Below are 14118 nucleotides of genomic sequence, written 5' to 3'. Positions count from 1 at the left end.
GTCTTCCCAGTTCCACTGTCATTCCTCTATTACAGGAGTGGGTAGGTGAGATTCTGTGACCTGCAAAGTGCAGAAGGTCAGAGTAGATGATTATGATAGTCCCTTCTGGCCTTAGAATCTATGAAAATAGCACCAGAGTACAGCTAATTCCTGCACTGCCTAGGAGAAGTCGGAGAAAGGAGGGAGAGCCATTGTTGATCATTTGTATTTAAGGCCTGGCAAATCCTTTCAGGACAGCAAGAAATTTAACGGGATGTAGTGCTGATCAGTGGGGCTTCCACTTCTGACTCTACAGCTGGCTGACTATGTAATTTCTGACAAGTCAGTTAGGGCCTCTGTGCCTCATCTATCTTGTCTAAAATGAGAATAATCCTACAGTTTGTACAACATTTTGAGATCAACAGTTGAAACTCCCTAGACAGCCACAAAATATTATGTTTGGATTCTTTGTTGTTGTTAGAATTCAGCTAGGATGTTCAAAATGTTGCTATTAGTGTTTAATACCAGTACTGGTCAATATCTGACCAATTGTCAAACATCATGTCATCATATTTTTAAAGTCCCATGTTATAAATGAGTAAGAGCTCAGAACAGGGTCAGACTGTGAAGTCATTTTACCCCCAAACAGCATGGATAGCAAGAATCTTCCTGTCTTTAGACTGCCCTGGAGCGGGGGGTGGGGAAGAATAATTCTGTTTTCTGGCTCAGTCAAGCCCTTTGCTTCTCCACTGAAACTATCAAAAAGAAAAGTGCTGTCAGTGTTGATGGTGGCTTTTGACAAACTGGATTTATCCATTAGAAAATGAGCTGTGACCATCATTTCATTGCACAGAGGCCATCAGCTTCTAGGTGGTAATACATTTGGGCCACATTTCTAGAGACAAAGGGTTCCAAATCCTATTACTAACCCCCATAACGAATGAACACACTGGTTTAATTAGCCTAAGTGCATCGAGATTTTACACAATGCTAGAAAATATGTCATCATATTAATTATGCAATAATTGTATGGAATTCTTGTCACTCCAAAGGAGGCTTTCTTTCCAGTTTAGAGTGCGTGAGTGGGCAGTGTTGGAGAACACTTGGTCAGAGACAATGAATTTCTATGCAATAAATGCCTGTGGGGGGAAATTGTATTCAAGATACTTACATATTCCCCTTCTTCCTGCCCCAACTTTTTATAAAATGTATGTTTAAGAAAAGAAATCCAGGAAGTAGGACAACTTTAAAAAAAAAGTAATTGCAAAGAGACAAGAAGATGAGGTTCAATTTAACTCTGCATGGTAGCGTTGTAATTACTCCTAATCTAAGTATCATTAAGAATTTGAACTGATTAAAGAAATGAACTTTTTAGGATGAAAAATCAACATTCAAAAAATGAAAAGAAGCTTTATTAAGAACCTTGCAAAATGTTACCTTAAAGCCTGATCAGTCCTGCCCTGGCTGAACTAAAGACAGAAGGGGAAGACAGGGTTTAACTAGCTGGTGACTCATTCCTTGCTACTATATGCTGGTCAGGTTGCTGCTCACTCTTGTTGCAAAGAAGATTGGGTAGGGCAGTTGGAGGCTCCCTTCTCCACATGTGGAGGGTGACTTCACCTGAAAAAGACATATCTGGCTCTTCTGAAGCCCCAAGGTCTGCAAGAATTTAAAGAAATCAACATCTAATGCTGCTGAGATGTTTGCACCTGAGGATCTAATGTAAGGTGAACTGCAAAGGGATAGATGGGACTACTTGTGCACTTTATTGCTTCTAAATTATATTTGTATAGTTCAAATTCGACTTGTTTTACATTAGAAATATGAGGTCTTGTTGTTTTGTGTGGAGAATTAGTGGGATAATATCACAAGTGGTTGAAATCTGAGCAGCTATATTCCCAACCCGGAACTGAACAGAAGGATCAATATGCCCTGGCTATCCTTTGAGAGCAGCAGCTCAGCTTTCAGCCTCTTGTGATGTCATTCCCTATAGTCCTCCAGAGTGTTTGGCAGCAAAGCTGGGAAGCCAGCTCCCAGTGTTTTTCTTCTTTTGTTCTTCTTTCTTAAGAAAGAATCTTTGGTGCAGAATTTCTACATTAGGAGGCACAATCCCCCCTCCCCCCCCCAAATATCCTCCTTTATTCCCTCTGATATTCACCTAAGGGTCCTTCCCCCCTGCCCTACCACTAACCTATGGTAAGCCAGGGTGGAGTTTTGCAGGGTTCTGACATTTCCCAAGCATCTTAAAAATAGAAATAGATCTTTGGATGTAGACTTCAAATAAATTAAAATGATCAGTAGCTCCATCCAAAGAATTGAGTTTAACACTCACATTTAAATACTTTATCTCAGCAAAGCAGTATGTGTGCATTGGAATACAAACTTATAACAGCCTTAGGCCCTCATCCTATCTGAGTACCTTTACTCAGATGAGCAATCCCTCCTGAAGTTAATAGGAATCCTCACATGAGTAAAGATAAATGTAAGACTTTGCATAGTTTGGGATGGCAGTTCATAATATTTGACACTTGATACATACAGTTTATCCATGCCAGAAGTATTTTGCTCTTGTGTGCATGGCTTTCTTTGCCATATCTCCTTCTGTTTTGTATCTGCAAGAACACCTCTTTGTCAGTTTTGATCCTTTCCCTTATTCCTAGGAACAGCTCACTATTGCTTAAGTAACAACTGCAGCCTCTAGCTCACCCTTTGCCCTTATGCTCTGAGCATTCAACACTGAGTTAAAAACTCAGTCCTTTGGGCCAATAACAGTTAAAGAAATACAAACCTACACATTTGTTCCAATCAGGAAATAGGCATACTGTCCATTCTACTGTTGCAGACACATGGCCTTTTCTTTACACCACTGTTTTTCCATTCCAGGCCTAGAACTCAGTTTTGCAGGTCCACGTTTTGTCCCCAATCTTGTAAACGTTTACACAGGTGAACCATACCATTGATTTCAATGGGGCTGGTCAAGAGCACAGAGTTATTTACATGCATAAGTGTTTGCAGGATCTGGTACACAATGGCCAAGAGAAAAAAAAGAGCTCAATTTTACCCTTCCTTATGGAAACTGTTTTCCTTATAGAAAATTTTGCCAGTGATTTACATAAATGGAAGCTGAATTGAGACTTAAATTAGGTGCTGTAAATACACCTACCTGAGACATATGAATATTTTCCCAGGTTTGCAGCCCCTTGTAATTGCGTAACTCCAGAGGTGTTCTCCATGACTGGAGCTTCTAAAAAAGCTCAGTGTTGGCCCCAACTGCTCTAACATAAGTGGGAGCAGAGTTAGAACAATGTTGCGTGCTTTTGGGAAAAAAAACCCTTTAAATGCTACCGGCAGACTCCATACTCAGTCCTGACATTGTTTAGTAAAGTAGAATTTTATTTAAATGCAATAGTTACAGATACAGGATAAATTTTCAAGGGCAAAACTCAGAGCAGTTCATTTCAAATCGTTTTAAAAAGGACCAAGAGAAGTTTCTGGAAACTGACTATTGTGGGTGCAACCACTGTCTAAAAGAAGGGGACAGACTAACATGGTTTTTGGTTTGTTTCTTTGGTGTGATGTCAAGATTGAGCATGGTGCATGAGGTGATGCTGTCTTTAGCAAGAGGCATAAAACCACAAGTAGTCCTTCTCTTGTGCATGAAAGAGAGTCTTAGCACTTCCTGCAAGATTACGGTGGTATCTCCTGTGTCCTGCTTGATTCCAGTTTGAATAACTATATTCAATATATTGAAATTCATCTTGTTCGTGCGTTAGCTATAGCAGGTTTTAATACCATCCCATTGTCTGAAATGGGAAACTACTATGTCAAGAAAGCAATGTACAGCATTATAGTTTCAAACACTACTGCCCGCCTCTCCACAACTTCTTATGTTGATTTGAAAGCTGAAACCTAGAAACACTATCTTTGCAATTACAGACAATCACTTTTCCCTTACGCATTATGTAGAAGTCAATATTATTTTGCTGTGATTATGGTTTACTGTACAGGCGATTTTGACAGTTGATTTAATGTACTATTCATCCATTTGAATAAGCTTTCCAGTTGCTTTTTGTTGTACCAAGGGAGAAATTGGCCGTGTCCATCAACTGTAAAATTTTAAGCTTCAATAAACTTTAAGGATGCTTATACAACCCACCTCACACCCACACACCCAACTTTAATAATACTTAGCAACTTGCATAATTCGTTACTTCTCCATAGCACAGTGGTCTGAACATTAATCCTTATAACACTCCCAAAAGTAGATAAGTATTATCTCTATTTTACAGGTAAGTCTGTAGGGCCAAATTCATATCTTATATAAGTAGCTGCATCTCCACTGGCTACGCGCATCTTGTATTTGCTATTGTCTGAGAATGGAAACTAGACTAGATGGAAGGTTGCCTCAAAAAACCAACTTCTAATAAAATGTGGATTCAGAGTCAGATGAGCATTCTAAAATGTTTGGTCTCTACCTGAAGTGATTATCCAAACCTCTTGAAGTTTGCCCATCACTTATCCACATAATAAAGTGTAGATGCTGCATATCTCTAGCAAACAGTTCCTGATAGACCACATATTATAAAGTATGGGTGTGATTTTAAAATGTGCCTGAAAGACTTAGGAGAACAAGTCTCATTGACTTGCAATGGGACTCATGGTCCTTAGGTCTCTTATTTAAAAAAAAAAAAAAAAAAAAAAAAAGGTTTGGTATAACCTAGGCTGAGAATTTAAACTGATTTAATTATACCAATATAACCCTCCTTGCAGATGCTCTTATTCCAGTATAAGGCTGTCTCTACATACTACACAGACTATGCTGGCAAAGCTATGTTGGTATTGCTATGATGCTAGCATAACCTACCGGGCAGACAGAGCCTACACTGATGGAAGGGATTTTTCCATTGGTGCAGGAACACCACCTCCTCAAAGTTACCTATGTTGATGGAAGCATTCCTCCATTGCCAAAGCTACATCTCCACTGGGGGTTAGGTTGGCATAGCTGTGTAAGTGAGGGGTGTGGTTTTTCCCCACCCCTGACTGACACAGATACCTTGACCTGACTTTTAAATGTAAACCAAGAGGGCCTTTTTCAGGGGGTGGCGGTTAGTTTGTCTCTTGGGTAGAGGGTTAAGCTTAAATTGAAAGAAGGTCCTCTTATTCTGTCTGGAATAAGTGTGTCCACAAAGGGGGTTATACCAATATAACTAAGCCTATGTCACTTTAGTGCTGGATATGACACTTTTCCTATCAAAATTATCCTCATGACAAGTATGTTAATAAATGCTACAGCACAGAGCAGTCACCATTGGGTTAATAAATAGCACATGATAGTTTACCATAACGGCACATACCAGACGACTGCATGCTAATGTATGAATTTCTTTTTCTGTGTTTTAAAGCATCCATGCTCAAGGGAGAGTTCCTCCCCCTGGACAGCTATTCTTGCCTTCCAGCTGCTACTTGATCTTTTCCAGCTCTTGTTCAGAATTCTTCCTTAAAGAATCTTTCAGTGAAACTTTTTCAATCAGGCTGTAGTATAACATTTCTGCAAAGCCACTGTTCCTTTGTTCTCTTTCTCCAGATCGGGTTGTACTTGTAAGCAGCTTTCTTCATAAACCCAAGAGAAATCTTCTTTTTCCTTTTGTCTCTATTGAGAGAGAGAGACCAAAATCCCAAGTCAGTTATAAGCCCTGAAATGTGTGTTTTTCCACTGTTTTGATATTGGTTACTGCCATGGTCTTTACCTATTCCCCTGGCCAGCCAGGAAAGGACACACCCTCAGTCAACACAATCGAAAGCCATTTAAGTAAAAGCTCTTCAAATGCTTTAAAAATGTTTGCTTCCAGCAAATCCCAGTGTCAAGCAGCAGTCATTTGACACCTTTCAAAAGCAGCCAGTGTAGAGTAAAAACAGCAGCATGATTCTATTCGTAAATCATTTTTAGGCCTACGTTATGTTTCTGAGGGGACCTGAGGGGACACTTGCACAGGCTTCATTGGTTCTTTCTGCCATTTTCTGATTGTATAGTGGCTGCAGTATATGGTACCAAGGATTGTAAGAATTTTACTCTCTCACACACACACACACACACACACACACACACAAAGTGGTGCAAATATAGGGCTAAATTATCTGGAGTCCTTGCAAATGTGGTATTTGTATGCCCACATAGCACCTAGCTGGTCAAATCTGTATGCAAATACTTCACTTGTCAGTACACATTGGGTATTTGCATGCGTGAGCTGACATGTGCAAATCCACATGTGATATGGCACTCATGTAACCTTTGAAAATCTGGCCTATGATGTCTCAATAAATGCTTTTAGGTTTGAAGGTTTGAATGGAGAATCCCTTGAGAGTTCAAGGTGAAATACAACGCAAGCAGGCTCTGAATAGAAAGCCCAGTGTTCTGAACCTGCCATACCTCGTCCCAGGCTGTTACAGGAGTTCTGAGAGAGGAAGACGTACCTGCTCTAACGGCAAATTAAGCATAAAGATTTTAATCTGACAAAAAGCTGTTCAATGGAAAGTTTAAAAGTCATGGGGAGCCTGGAGAGCACAGCTCTATCTTTTCTGCTAAAATCAGAGGCAGGGCTCCTCTTCTCCTCGGTTTGTGGGGGCAGTGCTGTGGTCAGCCGGTGCAGTGCAAGCTCCCCAACCTGTTTCAATCTATTTTAACCCATGATTCAGTAGCCTCATTTTGATGTGTTATGGTGAGGTTCACTCAGGGCTCAACTCACAAGGCACTTGGAGAACTGCCAGTTCTGCTTGATCAAACAATTGCATTAGCTTATTAAATATATGGAGAGGCTGAGGGCAAATACAGACGGGATTCCCCTTGCCCATGCAGTAAGCATCTCTGAGTGTGGGATTGGGCTCTGAAACTCCCCCTTGACTTCAGTGAGACTAGAGTTGGGCCTGTGCTGAGCACTTCTGAAAGCTTCACCTTTAATGTTTGCACATTATAGAGCTCAGATGAAGATCTGTTTCTTTTATGGCAATTTAGTGGACCACACTTTCTTGCTCCTACTAGTAGGCAAGTCACTTGCATCTTGGTACTTTGAGGGGAAACATACCCTTGAGATTTCAGGGTATACAATGAGCTGGCAAGTGGCAATTGCAGCTGTAGTGAGCCAGTGTCTTTTGCTTTAAAGAAGGTAAATCCTGGAGTCATTCTGCTGGAATTCTGAATTGGAAACCTCATTCTGCATCCTAGATAGGGACTGGGGCTGGAAGAAGAGAGGTCATTCTTGGTGGAGGGTTATCATCTCTGGAACTCATTCTCCTTTGTGGTTTTTCAGAGGCCAACATGATGGCCTGCAGGGATGGTGCAAGACCAGTCTGTTTACCCAAATATTTTGCTTGAGCCAGGCAAGTGGGTCATCTTTTTTTCCCCCTCCTGATATTGGTGGCTAATAGTCCTTTCTGGGTCATTTCCATCAGGCTCAGTGTCGGGTTTGCTCTCTTATTGGTCACTGCAGGCAGGTGTTTTTTTCACAATGTGTTTTTGATCTTTCCTGTGACTTTGCCTAGATGCTCTAAAAAATAACTACACCTGATGATGTGGCTGCGTTGCTTCACCAGGTAGTTGTGCAGTCTCACCCATCCCACAGACTGAAAAGGTTCGAACCCAGTCAGTACATAAGTGAAAGACTGCCATGGAATAACTGTCGGAAGAGGACCGAGTCATTCAGTAGGTGGCACTCCTCCATTCTCCGTTAGTACTGAAGCATGGAGTTGAGGACAGAAAGATGTTATCTGAAAGATGAGATGTAAAACGGAGGTCCTGATAATGTGAGAGACAGGGTGAGTGAAGTAATATTTGTTATTGGACCAACATCTGTTGGTGCGAGAGAGGAGCGTTCAAGCCATACAGAGCTCTTCTTCCTGATAAAGTGTCAGTATTATTAAAGTTCCAGTAGCTTGCCTATGTAAGGTACTTACATTGCTCCTATTACCATAGTATTTGAGTACTCCATGATCGTTAGTGTGTTTATCCTCTGAGGGGAGGAAATACTATTATTCCAGTTTTACCCATGAGGCGCTGAGACACAGTCAGGCTCCTTGACTTGGCCCCAGGAAGTCATTGGCAGAGCAGGGAATGCTTTTCACAAAAAGAAGGACGGTCCTGGTCTGCTGCAGTTTCCACGGTATGCATCCGATGAAGTGAGCTGTAGCTCACGAAAGCTCATGCTCAAATAAATTGGTTAGTCTCTAAGGTGCCACAAGTACTCCTTCTCTTTTTGCGAATACAGACTAACACGGCTGTTACTCTGAAACCAGTCCTGATTAAATTCCAAATTTGTCTGATAATTTCTTGGTGCCCTCCCTAACTTCAGATGAATCTTGCCACATCCTCTTTACTCTGTCATGTAGTGCTGCTGCATGCTGTTATATTTCTGCTACATTTCACATCAGAGGTGGCTGTGTTTCTGTGAATTGCATACCGATTCCTATGCAGACAATCTGCAAAGTGTTTTGGGATCCCTCTGGATAAAAGATGCTGTATAAATATAAGTTGTCACAAGAGTGCCTATTAGGTTTCTGACCATGGCTGTGGTCTCATGGCAGAAATGCAGGCACATGCGCTGGGTCACAAAATACATTTTAAAAATTATCTTTGCTTGCCTGGTGTTTGATAAAGTAGGTCTGAGATGGCATGTCACACAGTGCAGGCTGGCTGGCATGTCACACAGTGCTGACAGATATATAAGATTGTACAATGTTCAAATAATATAAGTATTCACCACAATTATAAAGCAATAAAAGTGATCTCCCCACCCCTGGGATAGGCTGGTCTGACAAGCTCTTAGGTCCGCACCCTTAATTGGAAGGAACTCATGTCCTATTGAAGATTCTCAAGTCTGTTCACCTTAAGGGACTAGCTGGTTCCAGTGGGTAGCGCCTCTCTTGTTCCAGTGCTGTTTCTAGTGGCTCCCCAAGCTTGGGCCTTGTCTACATGGGAAAGTCTTTGGGGTATGATTTTTAAACCAATAACCACTAATAAGAGTGTCCACACAGGAGGAGGAAGGTTATACCTGTTTAAGTATATCTGTGTAACTGGTAAAACCTTCCTGCTAGACCTAAAGCCTAAGATGGCTCACTTGGAGTGGGGTCTGTGAGGGTATGTAGACACAGGGATGAAAAAACCCATGACCCCGACTCAGCTGACCCAGGCCAGCTGCGGCTGTGCCAAGGGGCTTTTATCCCCCTGTAGATGTACCCTAAGTCTCTAGTAAACAGTGTTCTTCAACGAAGGACACAGTCACAAAGGAAATCACTGAAAATGGATCCTTTCACAGAGGTTGTTAAAAGAAGGCCAAAGAATGTAGGCTATATTTATGGGATGGGGGATTCTATCCTGGGAATCAGTGACTCTGAAAAAGATCTGGGGGTTGTGGTGGATAGTCAGCTGAATATTAGCTCCTAGTACAACACTGGGCCAACAGGGCTAATGCGATCCTTGGATACATAAACAGGAATCTTGAGTAGGGGTAGAGAGGTTATTTTACCTCTGTTTGACACTGGTGAGACCACTGCTGGAATGCTGTGTCCAGGTCAAGAAGAATGTTGATAAATTGGAGAGGGTTCACAGAAGAGCCATGAGAATGATTAAAAGTTTAAAAATAATGCTTTGTATGGATAGACTTAATAATGCTTTGTATGGATATATTTAGCTTATCAAAGAGAAGGCTAAAAGGTGACTTGATTACAGTCTGTAAGAACCTACATGGGGATCAAATGTTTGATATGGGCTCTTTGGTCTAGCAAACAAAGGTATAAGATGATCCAATGCCTGGAAGTTAAAGATAGACAAATTCAAACAGGAAATAAAGTGCCAAGTTTTAACAGTGAGGGCAATTAACTATTGGAACAATTTACCAAGGCTCATGGTGGATTCTCTATTATTAGCAATTTTTAATCAAGATCTGATGTTTTTCTAAAAGAGATGCCTTAAGAATTATTTAGGGAAAGTTCTGTGGCCTGTGTTATACAGGAGATCAGACTAGATGATCACAATGGTCCCTTCAGGCCTTGGAATTTATGAATGTCTGGAAAGGAGAAAAAAATCACCAGGAACAGTTAAATTAAGAGTGAAGAACAATTTCCTCCACTCCTGGGATTATTGGGTGAAGCTGGGTCATGCAGGAGGTCAGGTATCATAACACCCACTTTTGCAACTTATGGGCTCTTAACATCTATGAACTTTGAAATGGAAGCTCAGTCAGCCCCTTACCTTGGCACTCTCCTCATCATCCTGACAAACCAGTTTAAAAATACGCTGATTACAATTTTATTTGTTGGACTACGAAACAGACTTTTCTTATTGATACTCTGCCAAGGATGTAACTTGCCCAAAGTTTTTCCCCCTCACACTTCATTAAGTTTTTCCTCTCTGAAAATTCAGGAATGGAATTCTCTCTGTTCTTCAAAGTCCAGGAATACATAGGGTGATCCCACCATCTTGGTACCTTGAGGGGACACCCTTAGCATCTCAGGTACATTAACTTGACAATTGCAGTTGTACTGAGTCAGTGCATCTACTATCAAGAGCAGGGTATGACTAATAATTTTGGCACCTTTGGGGCTCCCTCTTGGCTTGTTGGGCCCAACAAGAATCTACAGGTTTCATGGGCATTCTACAACCATCTCTCATACATTGGTCACTATAATAATATATTGGGGTGAGGAAGAGAATATTTTAGCTCTTCTGAAAATCAAAAGCATGGTAAAATAGCTTAATAAGGGGCATGCCCAGGCTCATTGATTTTGTTAGATTTCACATACAGGGATTTAATGTGAACGTTATTTAACTTGGAGCTTGAGTCATTAAAATGAATGATTTTTACCATGTCAAAATATTAAGAGCATGAGACCTTTTAAAAACAGTAACTGGCCTTCCATCCTGCCCAATATGCTGGTCTGGTTTTGGACCCCACTTTCCCCAAATCTAAGTGGGCATTTATACTCATTTATACCCTCTGTTTCATTCACCTTCCCTGGTAACTTATTTCATAGTGTGTGTTTACTATTACCCTCTGTTCAGTACTACTACTGTAGATTCCTAATGTTTAGGTTATAGGTCCCCTAGTTTTGATTCTTTCAATGGTATGACTTTCTCCCCAGGATTTTTAAAGGCAATTCAGATGTTTGAATAGCATATGTTTCACTTACTGACAGCCATTTTTTTTTGCTTGATATCAAGTTTTGGTGTATGTAATCAAGGATAATCCTCAATACATCCAAGGATATATGTCTTAAGATCTATTTCCAGTAGAAGAAGCTGTTCCCACAAGACAGTAGTGAGATACATTATGCAGCCTCCTGATCAGCAAAATGACAGAATCTGAAGTCTTCAGAGAAGCCACCTGCAATGGAGATGAGAAATCTTGAGAGAGAATTCCCTCCACCCCAACCCAAAACATGAAGAAAGCTAATTCCTCAGTACATTCTTCATGCACTTGCTTCGAACGTTCTGAACGCTGTAGAGTGTTAGCTATTAATTGTACCATTGCTAAAGGGTTCATTGAGTAGGAACAACGGCATCTGAGGAATAAGACATAATGTGCTGTGAAGTATTTACAAGTGTGGTAGGTATAAGCACACTAGTGAGGTACAAGACATAACGGAATGTCTTCAAAAGTACATCTGTTATAAAACACAGCTTTGGACATACATATTTAAATGTGGCCTTTACACTCTTTGACGGACAGGCAAACTGATTTGCTGAGGCTATAGCAAATTGGCAACAAAATGGTGTGCTGAGCTGAGACTCACTATGTGCTTTATTGTGTATGCATTATGAACCTGAACTAGTTCCCACTGAAGTCAACTCCTGTATTAGGATTCTAAGGAATATTTGGACTACAATAAAGTTGATTCTGATTCTCAGCTGATAGGTGACAGGATGTTTTATTTCCCAGTTGAGAAAAGCTGTTGGAGCAAATCGGTCTTCCTGCACAGTTGTTCTCTGGTTTTTGAAAATCTGTGGGGTGGAGTTTTGCCAATAAGTTCTAGGTAAGCAGAGTTAGGCCAATGCTGAGCACTTTTGAAAATCCTATTCTCCATGTCTAATCACTGAAACAAGCATTCATTTTGAAGTCAATGGTAAAACTCCCCCTGATTTTCACAGAATCAGAGTTGAACACTTTTGAAAATTTCACCCTGAAATTGACGCTGTTTTCTTTTATTCTATTCATTCTCTTCTCAGAGAATCTAGATTTCCTGGTACTTCTAGAAAATGAGCTGTCATCAGTGCAGGTCCCTTATGCCACTTCATGTTTCTTGGAATATATGATATCATTAGACCACAAGATTGCATGGTCCAGCAACCTGCTTTATGTGAATGTGCAGTTGTCAGGTCATACATTTAAATGAGCACACATTTGAATGTGTGACTGAAGGCTGTGCATTCAATGACAGGCACTGGGATATTTATCAGTATTTTCTTTTTCTTCTCTTCATTCTTCTTCTTTTAAAAAAAATCAGAACAAAGCGTTCAAAGAGAAAACACCATGCTGATGTGATGATTGAGATTTTAAATGCACAAAAGGTCATTAAATTCAAAAGTTAGGATCCCCCAGCAGCCATATCTTATAAACATTGGGTGAGAGGGAGAGAAACAAAATTGATGCCACACAGAAATATGAAATACTCCTTATGCACATAGGTGCCAAGTTACAGTTGAATCCTGTAGGTCACAATGACATGCACTGCAAATCAGATTTATTTATTTTTTTGGCAGTTTAACAAATTGAGGGTTTATCCACCCGATAATGGATATCTCTGAACACTGTTTTATGAAGAGTCCATAGAACTTGTGTGCAGTGTGTCACTGTATGGCAAACATTGCAGGAGAGCTATTGTAAAGTAACATGATTTGCTTATTATCTGCACACAGTCAGCAATTAAGTAGCAGCACTGGTATATTGATACATCATGTTATTACTATGGTAATAAAGGTAAAGCCAAAGTCTAAATGCTAGCACCTCAGATGTTTCCTCAGATCCTGAGTTGAAGATCCGACTATTGGTCTTTTGTTAAAAATTGGCCTGATTTTAAAAGGAATGAATATAAAACACCCTAAATCTTAGGGATGGGCCTAAACCAATATTCTGGGCCTGGTTCACTTTAGAGTTCATAGTTGAAATGTATCTCTAGAAAAGGTAACTCCAAACAGCTCGATATTGAAAGGCTCAGATCTGGATCCATATTTTTGAATTCCCAAGTTTGGGAATGCTCAGAAGTAGAGCTCTGGTTTGGCCAATTATAGAGAGATGCATTCTTGATTTAGATTTAATTGAGGCTCATCTCTACTAAAGAGCAATAATACTTTGCATCTACATAGCACCTTTCAGCTGGGACTCTCCAAGTGCTTTACAAAAATTAGTTCAGGCTTTCAATCCTCCTGTGAGATAGGCAAACATTACACCTTTTTTGTTTTGTTTTGTTTTTGTTGTTTTTGTAGAAAAGAACTCCATGTAATTTGCTAAAGGGGTTTATGCTCTTCCATTAGAAAACAAGACTTGGGAAAAGGCACTTTCTGTGTGTTTGGATTACTCCTCTCCATGAGGCCCTGGTACCCACAATAGCATGTCAATTTCTCACTATGCAATTTAAGGATAGCAGTTGTGGAAGCCAGTAAGCTGAAGGAAAGGCTGGAACAAAGGTGGCCTTTACCATACTCCCACTTAGCTGTCAGCTTCCAATTCTGAAAATGTATGTTTTGGCTCATCTAGAATATCAGGCGTTGATATGTTGTTTTAACAAGCAGGCCTAGAAGGTGGCACCAACGTGCCACTTTCCAAAAATGTGCATGGCCAAAGCCTCAGCACAAGCTGTCTGACCTAGTGTGAGATTGTAAGCAGCATACAGGGAGAATGAAGATTGCAGTGTGGAAAAGGTGAAAGAGGAAACAAAGATAAAGCTAGTATGATCTTGTCAGCTTTTGCATGTTAAGCAGGGTCATGACTTGGATAGGATATGCCCCAGAGAAATCAGAGAGCAGATCTCAGCACTGAAACAACCCTGGAGCATGGTAGTAGGGGGCACGGTGCTATTGCAGCGCTTGGCCAAAAGTGACTAGCGATTTTAGGTGCCTCAATTTCTAGGTGACTATCAAAGGGCATGATTTCC

Source organism: Lepidochelys kempii, chromosome 2 (genome assembly GCF_965140285.1).
Source record: "Lepidochelys kempii isolate rLepKem1 chromosome 2, rLepKem1.hap1, whole genome shotgun sequence".
Lineage (NCBI taxonomy): Eukaryota > Metazoa > Chordata > Testudines > Cheloniidae > Lepidochelys > Lepidochelys kempii.
The sequence above is the reverse complement of the archived record's forward strand: the minus strand, read 5'-3'. Positions refer to the sequence as shown.